We start from the raw sequence: 14409 nt of genomic DNA on the forward strand, positions 1-14409 counted from the left end.
AGCCAGGTGGATAGGTCTGGAGGACTTGATCCCTGGGTAGCCTAATACTGAGTCCTAGTTGTAGGCTAGGTAAGGGAAATCTCGGTATGCCGTGGAAGCCAGGTGGATAGGTCTGGAGGACTTGATCCCTGGGTAGCCGAATACTGAGTCTTGGTGAGTGAAGCCAGGTTGAGAAAACCCTAGGGTGTGGTAACCTTAGGTAACGAGAAGTCTTGGAGGAATGAACTCCAAGCAAGGTTGATCGGATGGTTTCCGGTCGACCGCACGCGGTCGACCGGACCAGCGGATCTCGGTAAATCTAAGTTTAGGTTTACTATTGTTTTCTGTATTACTATTATTGTTGTTGGCTAATGTAGTATTGCAGGAAAAGTCTTAGTGGATCAGACGATCAGACACTGAGCAGGGAAAAGTCCAAACATGTCTGGAGGAGCATGTTTTGGCAGGTAAGTTGAGGTAAACAATTGGAGGAGCGACTGTCACGCCCCAGGTAGTCCCTGCCAAAAGAAATTTCGACAGCATCTGCCCTGTCCGAGTGACAATATGAATCCAGAATACATATATCTAATCCTCGGCCCACACGACCGGAACAATACAACATAAATAATAAACAAACCACGCAGTTTATATCAACATTCCACACAGTTTAATATGAACAATCCATGCAGTTTAATATAAAGAAAAGACGATATAGAATCATCGCAGATATATGTAAGTCCTACTCCACTACAATGAAGAAATGAAATCCACGAAGTAAGGAAAATATCCGTAGTGGAAAACAAAAGTAGCAAACCCAAAAGTTCGACATAAAGTCCACAATACAAAACCCACATCACCGGTATATACTTAGAGGCGAAAACAGAAATCGACAACTAGAAATCCTCGCGACAATGGGGGCTAGCAACTGGAATATCTCCCAACAACATCAACCTGAAAAGTAGTAATATAACGGTGTGAGTCCAAAGAACTTAGCAGGTAATCCAATAGATATGTACAACAACATATAACTACCAGCACCAATCCTATGGTACAGTATCCTAACAGCATAACATATAGTACAGTCTCCTAACAGTATAACAGGTATGCATAACTGAATAAACTGCAGTAACCAACAATAAGCATGTAACATAGTCTACCGCAAGAATAATAAGAAGTGCATAACTGAAATAAACTGTACTCACCTGCAAGGCTTGTGCAACTGACTGTGAACATACACAGATAAAAATAGTCAGAGCAAAAGCATATAACCTGTATGCATGTCAATCATATGAAATCACCAAAATGCATCAATCACAAATAATGCAATCTAGGCATATGATGAATGACGTATCCCGTCACCCTCGCCGGCTATCTCACACACAATGGCGAGACCGAGTGGGTAGGGCTGTGACACCGTGCACTCCCCACGATGGTGGTGAGTGGCATCGGAGTACACCTATCCTCCTACCTCAAACATAGTGAGGGAGCGCAATGCTCTCATCTCCCAGTACACAATGACGGGGAGAGACCCCGGCGTGCTACCACGCTCCTGTCACGCTACCCATGACCGTCCTAGCGGAGCACCACCGGGCAACGTACCATACACACCCTGAGTGTTGTGCCACTACCCATGCAGTGGTCACGTGTGTAGAGGTCCATGTAGGAGGCCGACGACCACAACAATAATAGAGCCGTCAATCGCCCAACATGCAATCATGCAATATGGTGCATGCGACTATAGTATGTCATACCTGAACATATCCTCCTCCATATGTGTAGGTGCCAAAAAGATAAACACATATATAACAAGGATAACAAACAACATGAATCCAACATCACATATCCAACATATCTATCAACTAATCCAGTATAGAGGGAAGCACAATAAATACCTCTATCTCTATGAATACAGATAAACATAGCCAGAAAGAAAAATATTCTAGACTAAAGTATAGCAGCTATCAGTAGAAGCATATATCAGGTATCAACTAAAATAAACCAGGGAAGTACTAACCACCAACACTAGTAAGTATATATAAACTGCACATATCAAAAGACACTATCAAGAGATAAGTCAAAGGGTACCGGCTTCAAATAGCAGGTAGTATCACGCCAAATCCAATGTCGAGACGCCTGTCTCGCATCAGAGTCCTGTGTCAAACAATATATATATTTTATTTAGCTAAATCCAAATGAATAGCTAAATAAAATCCCTAAAACTAAATTAGGGCAAAACCCTAATCACACAACCTTATCCTATCTAATTAAATCTAACGGTCAATTAGGATTAGTTATCTAATCCCTAATCTCCCATTAGATTAGAAATCCAACGGTTGACTAGGGTTAATTACCTTAACCCTAATCATTCCATTAGATTAATATAAACAATTAAATCTAATCACACTAATTATGTATCAACTAGTAATCAATTTATTCCTAGTTCAATACATACCTAATTCTACACATAATCTACCACATGTTCCAATCTAAATTCAATTCAAACATAACCCTAAATATAAACTACACATGTATCAAAATCCCTACACATACCTCAATTCCCAGCTACTGTTGATGCTGGAACAAGGAGAGCTGAACCAAGAGCACCCACATTACACAATTCTAAATCCACAGAAACAACACTTGCTGGAAAATCCACTCCTCTATTAAGATCAAATATAAAGGAGATCACGGATTCAACCAAGCATTCCAACAAGAACCTAATTCAAGAAAATAATCTACTCGTCTTACCTCAACCTGGATAGTTGTTGCCGGAACTTAGAAAGCCACCCAACAACACCCCTTTATCGGATTCCACCATACTTGTCTCTACCGAGAGCTACAATTGATGTCACGCCCCCAAAGGAGTCTCTGCTAGACAAAAATCCGGCAGCATCTCCCCTGTACTGGTGACCATCTGAAGCATCACTACAAGCAAAATACATCAGCCACATGCGGCTGGAATATTTATATACACAACCACGCAGTTATAATAACAGCCCACACGGCTGGAATGAAACAATCACAACCACGCAGTTATATATATAACAGCCTACACGGCTGTACCAAAACACAGCGGAAAAACGAAGGAAAGCCCAATACAACACAATCAACACACTGCTAGCCGGCTAGGCTTTATACCACAACCACAACAACACAAATACAACAACCCCCCGAATACAACAAATACAAATAAAACATATACAAAACCAAAAACGACCTTCGGATGTGACGTAGGACCCGGCAGACAGGATACTCCGAGCGACACTCCAACCATCTACCTGAAAACATAAAGATATACATGCGGTGGTGAGTATAGGTAACTCAGCGGGTAGTAGACAAGATAGTGCATGGTCAATAACAAACATGGAGATCAAAAGTATACAGTCTCAGTAGGAAAACAAAGAACATGATCATACTATCATAACCAATGCATCTGAACATACCTGACGTAGTAACCCGACATAATCATAACTGACATACGAACCGCACAAACCACTACTGACATAATGGTAAATACATACCCAATCTGAAATCGACGCAAGATACCAAGATCAGTAACCTCACTGGATCTGCAACAGACACACCCGTGACACCTGTGCAATATAAATACGACTGCAAATACATGTAAAATAAATGACATGTATGCAGCATGACAACCATATGCAACAATCATATCGCAAACAAATGCAACATACCACAAACACATGCAACTAGTATCTACTAGGCATGTATGCAAATATATCTCCAAAGATGCACCGCGCATCAAAAGTCAATGTGCATGCATGCTCCATGGTCACCCCCGCCACCTCTCTAGACACCACGACCCCTGTATGGCCGAGAGGCTTGGGTCTGTGACAAACCGTACTAGCCTCCAGAACAAACACCGCTATAGGCGGCCGAAGCGGACGGTCAGCTAAGTAGTTATATAACCACCTAGCTAAGGGTCCCGACCACTCACATCTCTAGCCCTCCGACACTGCACCCTCAAGACTCACTACTCCAGAGTGGTCGAGGCTGACAGAACACTAAGCAGCTGTGTAAGCGCGACAGGACTAGCTCCACCCCAAACTACCACTCTCCATCAGTGGCCGAATGGACGGCTATAAAAGACTGACAACCCTCTCAACTACAAGGGAGACGATAGTCGTCAGTATGACATGTATGATGAACATGATGATATATATATATAATCATGATACGGACACCGTCATCATCCATGCCACTCTAAATCCACCTAAGTGTCCCACAACATGAGTATAATCATCATGATATCTCCATATATCCCACCAAACATATGTATATAACCCCACCTGTATAGTCAACCAAAGATCTCCAATAACCTCAACAGACACACCTACACCACCCCACGTGTACAATCAACATGTATCCTCCAGTAAAAACACATCAAACACGGGTATAAACCACAGACATACAATCACCACAACTCCAATCATCACACCGGACAGAAGTATACACGACATACGGATGGATAAGCCTCATATGAATACCGCCAATGAAGTAATCCCTACCATACATACTCTACATGTACACAAATACCACAGAGTATAGATAATCCAAAGTGTAGACTGTATAAGAATTAAATAGATCATCACAAGGGTCAAGCATCGGTATCAAGCAGGAAAGCAACAAACGAGCACGATATAAGATAAAGCATCCTAAACCATCTCATAAAACCATGCACTAAGCTCAATAAAATCTACACAGAGGCAAGGAAGAAATACCCGCCTTAATACGTAGATCGTGTCCGGAAATCCCACGTCGAGACGCTCGTCCCGAATCCAAGTCCTGCGATTACATAATATATTTAGCTACTCACATAATCAACAACAAACTAAACTCAAAACCTAATCCTACGTCGATTAAGTAACTCTGTTTAGTTTCTACCCAATGATCCGAACCAAAGTAGATGAGAGGTTCATCCTTAAACTCTACTCTTTCTAAATCCAACCATAATCCACAATCATCACTAATCAAATCTCCTCATGAATTAATCCAATTCAATTCACATAATTCATCATCAATCAAACACTAATCCAAACTCATCATAAATCCTTCTAAATCTACTAATCAATCCAATACAACTTAATTTAAATTCCTACAATCCATCCCTACCAATCCAAACCAATACAGCAATAAAATCACCTTAATTCTTAATCCACAATAATTCATCCCATCCACATCACAAATGATATCAACCCACAATAACCTATCAACTAAATCATTAAACCATGATCAACCGCAAAATCCAACAATCCTCAATCAACTCAATCATTTCCTAGTCTAATTCACATCCCAATTAATTCCTTAATCTAATTCATTACATAATGTAATCAATTTAGAGCACAACTTACCCAATTCCATTGCACTCCACTGTTAGCATGTGATCCGAGCAACCCACTATTGGAAGCCACAGGTGTGATGCTCACTGTTGCCCACATTTCCATCTCCTACTAACCTAACAACCAAATCACATAAATCCATCAATTACCCTATAACAAAATACAAGATCAACTCTTAACCTTACCTTAACTCCATGTCAACAACCCCTTCTCCAATGTTTCACTGCCCGACAACATTTCCTTGCAGTGAACGCCCACTGTTCTAGCAACAACACCTCAAATAGATCCCTACACTGAAACTCTATCTCTGATCAGCTAACCTCCCATATTTAATCCTCATCGGAGCAACACTGATCAGTCGCATAGTTAATCTCAACATCAAAGTATGAAATCAATCCATGTTAATCAATATTGAGCTTGACTTACCCGTATACCATATCCAAGATCTCTCCTAGATGGAATCAGGTTGTCGCTGCGGCAATGAGCTAGGGCAGAGGATAGGGCGACACCGGCACAAACAAAGGAGACAAGAGCACAAAGCATTTCATCAAACACCTGTCATGCATCACCTCAAACACTCCACCTCTTCACCGAGACTTCAATCACCGGAGAGGATCACAGCTTCGATGGAGAAAACAATCCCCAACAGAGTTGAGGTGGCTGGAACCAAAATACAATCTCAGCTTCTTAGAAGACCACCCAAATCAATCCAAGAAGAAGAACACCTACTCGAATCATAACCTAGGTAGATCTCTTACCTTCAAGATCCCGCTAGGGCACAACGCCACCAAAGGAAGAGGAGGAATCAAGGGAAGATTTGGCGCTGAGGCTTACGGGAAATCAAGGAATAACAAGATAGCTCACCCTTGATGCCCTGGCAATAGATCTACTCCGGCGATCGTCGGTGTCGGTTCGTCCCCGTGAAGAACAGAGAGATCAGAGCGAGAAGAAAAGCTTCGGCTGGATTTGAGCTTGAGGGTCGATGACTACAAAGGGAGATCGCCGGAGCTAGAGCCTCACTCTCATCGGCGTCGCTCGTCTGCGAGGGAGATCGGAGAAGGAAGGGAGGTCGGGGAAGGGAGGAGGGGAGGGATCGGCGTCGGGTTTGGGGAAACGGTGCTTGGGAAGGGAATTAAAGGAAAAGAAAATAATTTATAATTATAAACATTTCCTCACCCAAACGGGTATCCCAAACAGGCCTTATCTGTACCCGAAATTGATCCCCTCAAAACCCTTCTTACGAGCTCTGAAAAAATCCCAGAAAATTTCTAAAAATTCCGGAAAAATTCTATAAGGCTATTTCCCAAATAACCCTATCTATTTTAATTTTCCGATATCTTACATCCTCCCCCACTAATAAAAATTTGGTCCCCAAATTTACTGGTCAACTCAGGGATCCTTATCCAAGGGTAACCTCTAAATCACATACTCATATACCACTCACTCCAAGTATAATAACCAAACATCATCCTCATGTACTACTCCACCCCAGTATCATAAACATATCTCCCAACATGACAATCCACCTCCAAATGAATAGCGACAACTCTGTGAGCTATGAACTCACCCTACTCCCGCTACTCCCACCCTGCAATCTAGCCAACTCCGGGATAAATCAACTACCTCTGAATATCAGAATCCACTATCATCAGACCTCCCAACATCTGTATCGCAAATCCAGATCAATGTGTTTCCTATAGTAACTCCTTCCGGATAAGAAGTGACTCAGAAACACACATAATCTCCCACAGAAATAAAAATAAATTCTCATTTCATGAGAATTCAAACTAGTGGCACGAGACTACTCCGCTCATACTACATCAGAACTGCACCAAACCTCGGGTACGATACATATGTGTAGAGTACAAATCCGTCTACACTAGAAAGTATAACTAAGACAGTGCAGTTAACAACTTCTCGTTTCAACTCCTGAAACTGATCTCGTAAGTGTCTATCCAGGAAAATTTCATACTCATCCTGAATAGTCCAGTCAACGGTATAACAATACTGGAGAAACCCTCAATCAATCTCCGATAATATCTAGCCAGATCAAGGAAGGAACAGCGAATCTCCGGTATAGACTACGCCTACTTCCAACTGATAGCCACCTCTATCTCCTGTGGATCCAGCGCTATCCTTTACTAACCACAACGTGTCGCAAAAACTCGTAAAAGACAATCACAATACGTACTACTAACTTCACATATAGATGTTCCCGTCGAAACATCTCTAGAACTATGCAAAGCTAGTGTACATGATCCACCTCGGATCGAAAATAGATCACAACATCGTCAATGGAGACAATGAAAACTGATCTACACACCCAAGGAATACCAAGTACATCGAGTCCATAACAAGATCTAAGGCACGACATGCCTAAATGGTAACACCAAGGACTCATAATGTACATACAACAGGCTCACTCAATCGTAAGATCTCCAACAACGAGTCTGTGATCGAATCACCCACTACAAATCACCAAATCCATATATATCACAGACATACTACACTCCATGTCACTATCAACATAAAACACCAAATAATAGATCAAGTCAAATATCTACCAATAGATCATCAAAGACCACATATCACCACACCTGGTCTCATAATGTCCACTAATCACAAATCATCCTCAACATCAATCAGTCATACCAGATAGTCTCATAAACAAAGATAGAGTCAAAGAAAAGTATCCAACCTTCAACCCCCACTACTAACAAACTAAACGTATCCAAGAAGGTCTGCCAAATCTCATCATCTCATTTTTTCCGATAATCAAATATCCACAGTAAAAGAATGTCAATCCAAAGTCATAGGGTCACCCAATCTCCTGACTAAGAGTCTACCCATCTAGAAAGTATCTCCACAACTCTCATAATCATCCCATAAGTGTCCCTCGACCAATATCGATAAAAGGTCAAACCTTCTAATATGATAAATAGACTACAAGATCTGGTACAATGATCACGTGGTCAAGGTCTTGAGTTACTTGATGGAGACAATGTTAGCTAAGTCGTCTAACCATTGTCTTGTACCCCTTATTACTGTGATTGCTCCATCTGAGGTTCAGTAACCTCCAGTATCAAGCAATGAACACAAACATAGAGGAACACTACAACTAAACAACTGATCAAAATATCTGTCAATCGACGCTCTACCCCTCGAAGATCGTCATCTGAAATCATACCTAGTTACAGACGGACCTCCTAGGTATTACTCAACTAATACCACTACCTCCGTATCATTACAGGTCGTAGTTCACTAGGTACATCAAGGATATCTAATCATATCCAATAGTTCCATGAGTCAGGATCTCCCATAGAACAACGATAGGCGAGTCTACTAGTCATCGCCTTATAAATCACCATGCTACCGAAAGAGGTAAAGAACTACTCTCTCTCCAACACATCTCAAGGAAATCGCTAAGTGACGACCTGATCTCCAAAACATTCTCTCCTTCTTCCTTCACGTGGTACCGGGTCACATAAAGGTTAAGCAGCTAACTTCAACTCTCTCACGCCAGTACAAATCATATATCCAAAGGTACTCCTCAACTCCTACACCCTAGTACTGGATGTATCTCATAAGTGTTACGCAGGTAGCTTTACACTTTTCCACATCGTGCGGTATCCTATCTGAATGTATCTGCTAAGTCATCCTACCAGGTACAGACAGTCCATAGTCAAAGTCCCCATGGAATCGGATACGACAATCCTCTACAGACTGACTAAGCCGATATTGGTATACGGCCAATTCAATCCTTTCTACCCCGGTACAAGTCAAAATATCTAACCGAGTATGAAACATCCCACAGATAGGCATCTCTAAAAATAGAGTAAGTCAGTCCCCTACTGGTCGGACCAACAAAATAAATCGATCATCTCCTAACCGATCCAATAAGAGTAAATTAATCATCCACTGATGAAACTAACTAAGGTAAATCGATACGCCACTACCCAAGTCAACAAGGGTAAATCAGTCAAACCATAACTACACAAGTCAACCAAGTAAATCAATCATCAACAGGAGTAAACCGGTACTCTACTAACTGAGTCAACATGGGTATACAGATATCATCCACCATCTAGCTAATAGTAACCAAGACTAGTATGGGACTCTAATTCTCAACCAACTAGCAGTATGATATGAGGAAATCCCCTGAGACTGTAAATCCTTGATCTCCAGTAGGTCAACCGTGATCAGTGATTGACCCTACACATGAAATGTATGGTACAAACAAATAGGCAAGTACTAACAAAAAGTACTAACACATGTCAGAACTAACTATCATGGACAACAGTACATATACCAACAGAGATGTATGATAACAATATGCAAACATACCTCCTATAGCCTGGAGATGTCCTGCTGCTGCCTGGTCCCAAAACTCGGAAAGTCACATCAAGAAAACCGAATCACGACATCCAAAACAGAATAATAGCATCGTACCTACTCGATACCAAATTGGTATCGATAAATCTCAAATCCAAAACAAAACAAAGCAGGCATCGTACCCGCTCTGATACCACTAAATTGGTCTCAGAAAAATCTCGAAAAACTCCGGTGACCATATGAAGCATCACTACAAACAAAATACATCACCACACGCAGCTGGAATATTTATATACACAACCACGCAGTTATAATAACAGCCCACACGGCTGGAATGAAACAATCACAACCACGCAGTTATATATATAACAGCCTACACGGCTGTACCAAAACACAGCGGAAAAACGAAGGAAAGCCCAATACAACACAATCAACACACTGCTAGCCGGCTAGGCTTTATACCACAACCACAACAACACAAATACAACAACCCCCCGAATACAACAAATACAAATAAAACATATACAAAACCAAAAACGACCTTCGGATGTGACCCGGCAGACAGGATACTCCGAGCGACACTCCAACCATCTACCTGAAAACATAAAGATATACATGCGGTGGTGAGTATAGGTAACTCAGCGGGTAGTAGACAAGATAGTGCATGGTCAATAACAAACATGGAGATCAAAAGTATACAGTCTCAGTAGGGAAACAAAGAACATGATCATACTATCATAACCAATGCATCTGAACATACCTGACGTAGTAACCCGACATAATCATAACTGACATACGAACCGCACAAACCACTACTGACATAATGGTAAATACATACCCAATCTGAAATCGACGCAAGATACCAAGATCAGTAACCTCACTGGATCTGCAACAGACACACCCGTGACACCTGTGCAATATAAATACGACTGCAAATACATGTAAAATAAATGACATGTATGCAGCATGACAACCATATGCAACAATCATAACGCAAACAAATGCAACATACCATAAACACATGCAACTAGTATCTACTAGGCATGTATGCAAACATATCTCCAACGATGCACCGCGGATCAAATGCAAATGTGCATGCATGCTCCATGGTCACCCCGCCACCTCTCTAGACACCATGGCCCCTGTATGGCCGAGAGGCTTGGGTCCGTGACAAATCGTACTAGCCTCCAGTACAAGCACCGCTATAGGCGGTCGAAGCGGACGGTCAGCTAAGTAGTTATATAACTACATAGCCAAGGGTCCCTGACCACTCACATCTCTAGCCCTCTGACTACTGTACCCTCAAGACTCACTACTTCAGAGTGGTCGAGGCTGACAGAACACTGAGCGCCTGAGTAAGCGCGACAGGACTAGCTCCAAGCTATCACTCTCCAATAGTGGCCAAATGGACAACTATAAAAGACTGACAACCCTCTCAACCACAAGGGAGACGATAATCGTCAGTATGCAATGAATGATGAACATGATATATATATAATCATGATACGGACACCGTCATCATCCATGCAACTCTAAATCCACCTAAGTGTCCCACAACACGAGTATAATCATCATGATATCTCCATATATCCCACCAAACATACGTATATAACCCCACCTGCATAGTCAACCAAAGATCTCCAATAACCTCAACAGACACACCTACACAACCCCACGTGTACAATCAACATGTATCCTCCAGTAAAAACACATCAAACACGGTATAAACCACATATATACAATCACCACAACTCCAATCATCACACCGGACGAAGTATACCGACATACGGATGGATAAGCCTCATATGAATACCGCCAACGAAGTAATCCCTACCATACATACTCTACATGTACACAAATACCACAGAGTATAGATAATCCAAAGTGTAGACAGTATAAGAATTAAATAGATCATCACAAGGGTCAAGCATCGGTATCAAGCAGGAAAGCAACAAACGAGCACGATATAAGATAAAGCATCCTAAACCATCTCATAAAACCATGCACTAAGCTCAATAAAATCTACACAGAGGCAAGGAAGAAATACCCGCCTTAATACGTAGATCGTGTCCGGAAATCCCACGTCGAGACGCTCGTCCCGAATCCAAGTCCTGCGATTACATAATATATTTAGCTACTCACATAATCAACAACAAACTAAACTCAAAACCTAATCCTACGTCGATTAAGTAACTCTGTTTAGTTTCTACCCAATGATCCGAACCAAAGTAGATGAGAGGTTCATCCTTAAACTCTACTCTTTCTAAATCCAACCATAATCCACAATCATCACTAATCAAATCTCCTCATGAATTAATCCAATTCAATTCACATAATTCATCATCAATCAAACACTAATCCAAACTCATCATAAATCCTTCTAAATCTACTAATCAATCCAATACAACTTAATTTAAATTCCTACAATCCATCCCTACCAATCCAAACCAATACAGCAATAAAATCACCTTAATTCTTAATCCACAATAATTCATCCCATCCACATCACAAATGATATCAACCCACAATAACCTATCAACTAAATCATTAAACCATGATCAACCGCAAAATCCAACAATCCTCAATCAACTCAATCATTTCCTAGTCTAATTCACATCCCAATTAATTCCTTAATCTAATTCATTACATAATGTAATCAATTTAGAGCACAACTTACCCAATTCCATTGCACTCCACTGTTAGCATGTGATCCGAGCAACCCACTATTGGAAGCCACAGGTGTGATGCTCACTGTTGCCCACATTTCCATCTCCTACTAACCTAACAACCAAATCACATAAATCCATCAATTACCCTATAACAAAATACAAGATCAACTCTTAACCTTACCTTAACTCCATGTCAACAACCCCTTCTCCAATGTTTCACTGCCCGACAACATTTCCTTGCAGTGAACGCCCACTGTTCTAGCAACAACACCTCAAATAGATCCCTACACTGAAACTCTATCTCTGATCAGCTAACCTCCCATATTTAATCCTCATCGGAGCAACACTGATCAGTCGCATAGTTAATCTCAACATCAAAGTATGAAATCAATCCATGTTAATCAATATTGAGCTTGACTTACCCGTATACCATATCCAAGATCTCTCCTAGATGGAATCAGGTTGTCGCTGCGGCAATGAGCTAGGGCAGAGGATAGGGCGACACCGGCACAAACAAAGGAGACAAGAGCACAAAGCATTTCATCAAACACCTGTCATGCATCACCTCAAACACTCCACCTCTTCACCGAGACTTCAATCACCGGAGAGGATCACAGCTTCGATGGAGAAAACAATCCCCAACAGAGTTGAGGTGGCTGGAACCAAAATACAATCTCAGCTTCTTAGAAGACCACCCAAATCAATCCAAGAAGAAGAACACCTACTCGAATCATAACCTAGGTAGATCTCTTACCTTCAAGATCCCGCTAGGGCACAACGCCACCAAAGGAAGAGGAGGAATCAAGGGAAGATTTGGCGCTGAGGCTTACGGGAAATCAAGGAATAACAAGATAGCTCACCCTTGATGCCCTGGCAATAGATCTACTCCGGCGATCGTCGGTGTCGGTTCGTCCCCGTGAAGAACAGAGAGATCAGAGCGAGAAGAAAAGCTTCGGCTGGATTTGAGCTTGAGGGTCGATGACTACAAAGGGAGATCGCCGGAGCTAGAGCCTCACTCTCATCGGCGTCGCTCGTCTGCGAGGGAGATCGGAGAAGGAAGGGAGGTCGGGGAAGGGAGGAGGGGAGGGATCGGCGTCGGGTTTGGGGAAACGGTGCTTGGGAAGGGAATTAAAGGAAAAGAAAATAATTTATAATTATAAACATTTCCTCACCCAAACGGGTATCCCAAACAGGCCTTATCTGTACCCGAAATTGATCCCCTCAAAACCCTTCTTACGAGCTCTGAAAAAATCCCAGAAAATTTCTAAAAATTCCGGAAAAATTCTATAAGGCTATTTCCCAAATAACCCTATCTATTTTAATTTTCCGATATCTTACAATTGATCCCATCATCTTCGACCTAAACCTAATCAACCACAAGAAGATGAGGATCAAGAATAGAGTATTAGTGAACAGAGAAGAGGATTGAGGAATCACAGAAAATGCTAGGGCACATATCGGAGAAACTCCAGAGAGAGGAGAAATCGAAGCTAGCTTACCCTCGGAGCCCTAATTACCTCTTCACGCCGGCAATCGGATGGCAAAGGCTCGAACCACTGGCGTCGGATCGGAGAAGAAAGGATCAGCAGATCCGGAAAGAAAAGCTCGGGAAAGACTTGAGAAGAGATCAGGATGATCCGGCCTCCTTGTTCGATCTCTGGCAGGCTCCGACAATGAGCTCCTCCGGCGATGTCGACGATCACCACAGATCCGTCCGCGAGAGAGAGACAGCGAGAGCAGAGGAGATCGAGGAGGAAGAGGGGAAGGGGAAGACTCGAGCGATCGACGTCGGGTTTGGGGGAAACGGCGATTTGGGAAGGGAATAAAAAGAAAAGGGAAAATGGATTTATATAAATAAACATTTCCTCACTTAAATGGGTATCCCAAACAGGCTTTATCCGAACCCGAAATTAATCCCCTCAAAACTCATCTTACGAGCTCCGAAAAATTCCCAAAGAATTTCTAAAAATTCCGAAAAAAATTTATAAGGCTATTTCTCAAATAACCCTATTATTTAAATTTTCCGATATCTTACATCCTCCCCTACTAATAAAAATTTAGTCCCCAAATTT

General features: G+C 41.9%; 3 long non-coding RNA genes across 4 annotated transcripts; all 3 read right to left on the reverse strand.

Annotated features, from left to right (window-relative positions):
- Window positions 1–718: 718 nt before the first annotated feature.
- LOC122053952 lies at window positions 719–2942 on the reverse strand. 2 transcript variants are annotated; one of them, XR_006132466.1, is made up of 4 exons: window positions 2725–2942; window positions 2527–2636; window positions 2062–2127; window positions 719–927 (listed from the first exon to the last, which is right to left on the reverse strand). It is a non-coding gene; the product is annotated as an uncharacterized LOC122053952 (long non-coding RNA). The 2 variants fall into 2 exon arrangements; XR_006132465.1 differs by having other exon boundaries at window positions 2527–2942.
- Window positions 2943–4721: 1779 nt separating this feature from the next.
- Window positions 4722–6559, reverse strand: LOC122052256. The gene is made up of 5 exons (XR_006131946.1): window positions 6095–6559; window positions 5763–5996; window positions 5522–5686; window positions 5349–5452; window positions 4722–4782 (listed from the first exon to the last, which is right to left on the reverse strand). It is a non-coding gene; the product is annotated as an uncharacterized LOC122052256 (long non-coding RNA).
- A 5159-nt stretch (window positions 6560–11718) lies between these two features.
- On the reverse strand, window positions 11719–13556 carry LOC122053953. The gene is made up of 5 exons (XR_006132467.1): window positions 13092–13556; window positions 12760–12993; window positions 12519–12683; window positions 12346–12449; window positions 11719–11779 (listed from the first exon to the last, which is right to left on the reverse strand). It is a non-coding gene; the product is annotated as an uncharacterized LOC122053953 (long non-coding RNA).
- Window positions 13557–14409: the final 853 nt, after the last annotated feature.

This window comes from Zingiber officinale, chromosome 3A (assembly GCF_018446385.1).
Source record: "Zingiber officinale cultivar Zhangliang chromosome 3A, Zo_v1.1, whole genome shotgun sequence".
Lineage (NCBI taxonomy): Eukaryota > Viridiplantae > Streptophyta > Magnoliopsida > Zingiberales > Zingiberaceae > Zingiber > Zingiber officinale.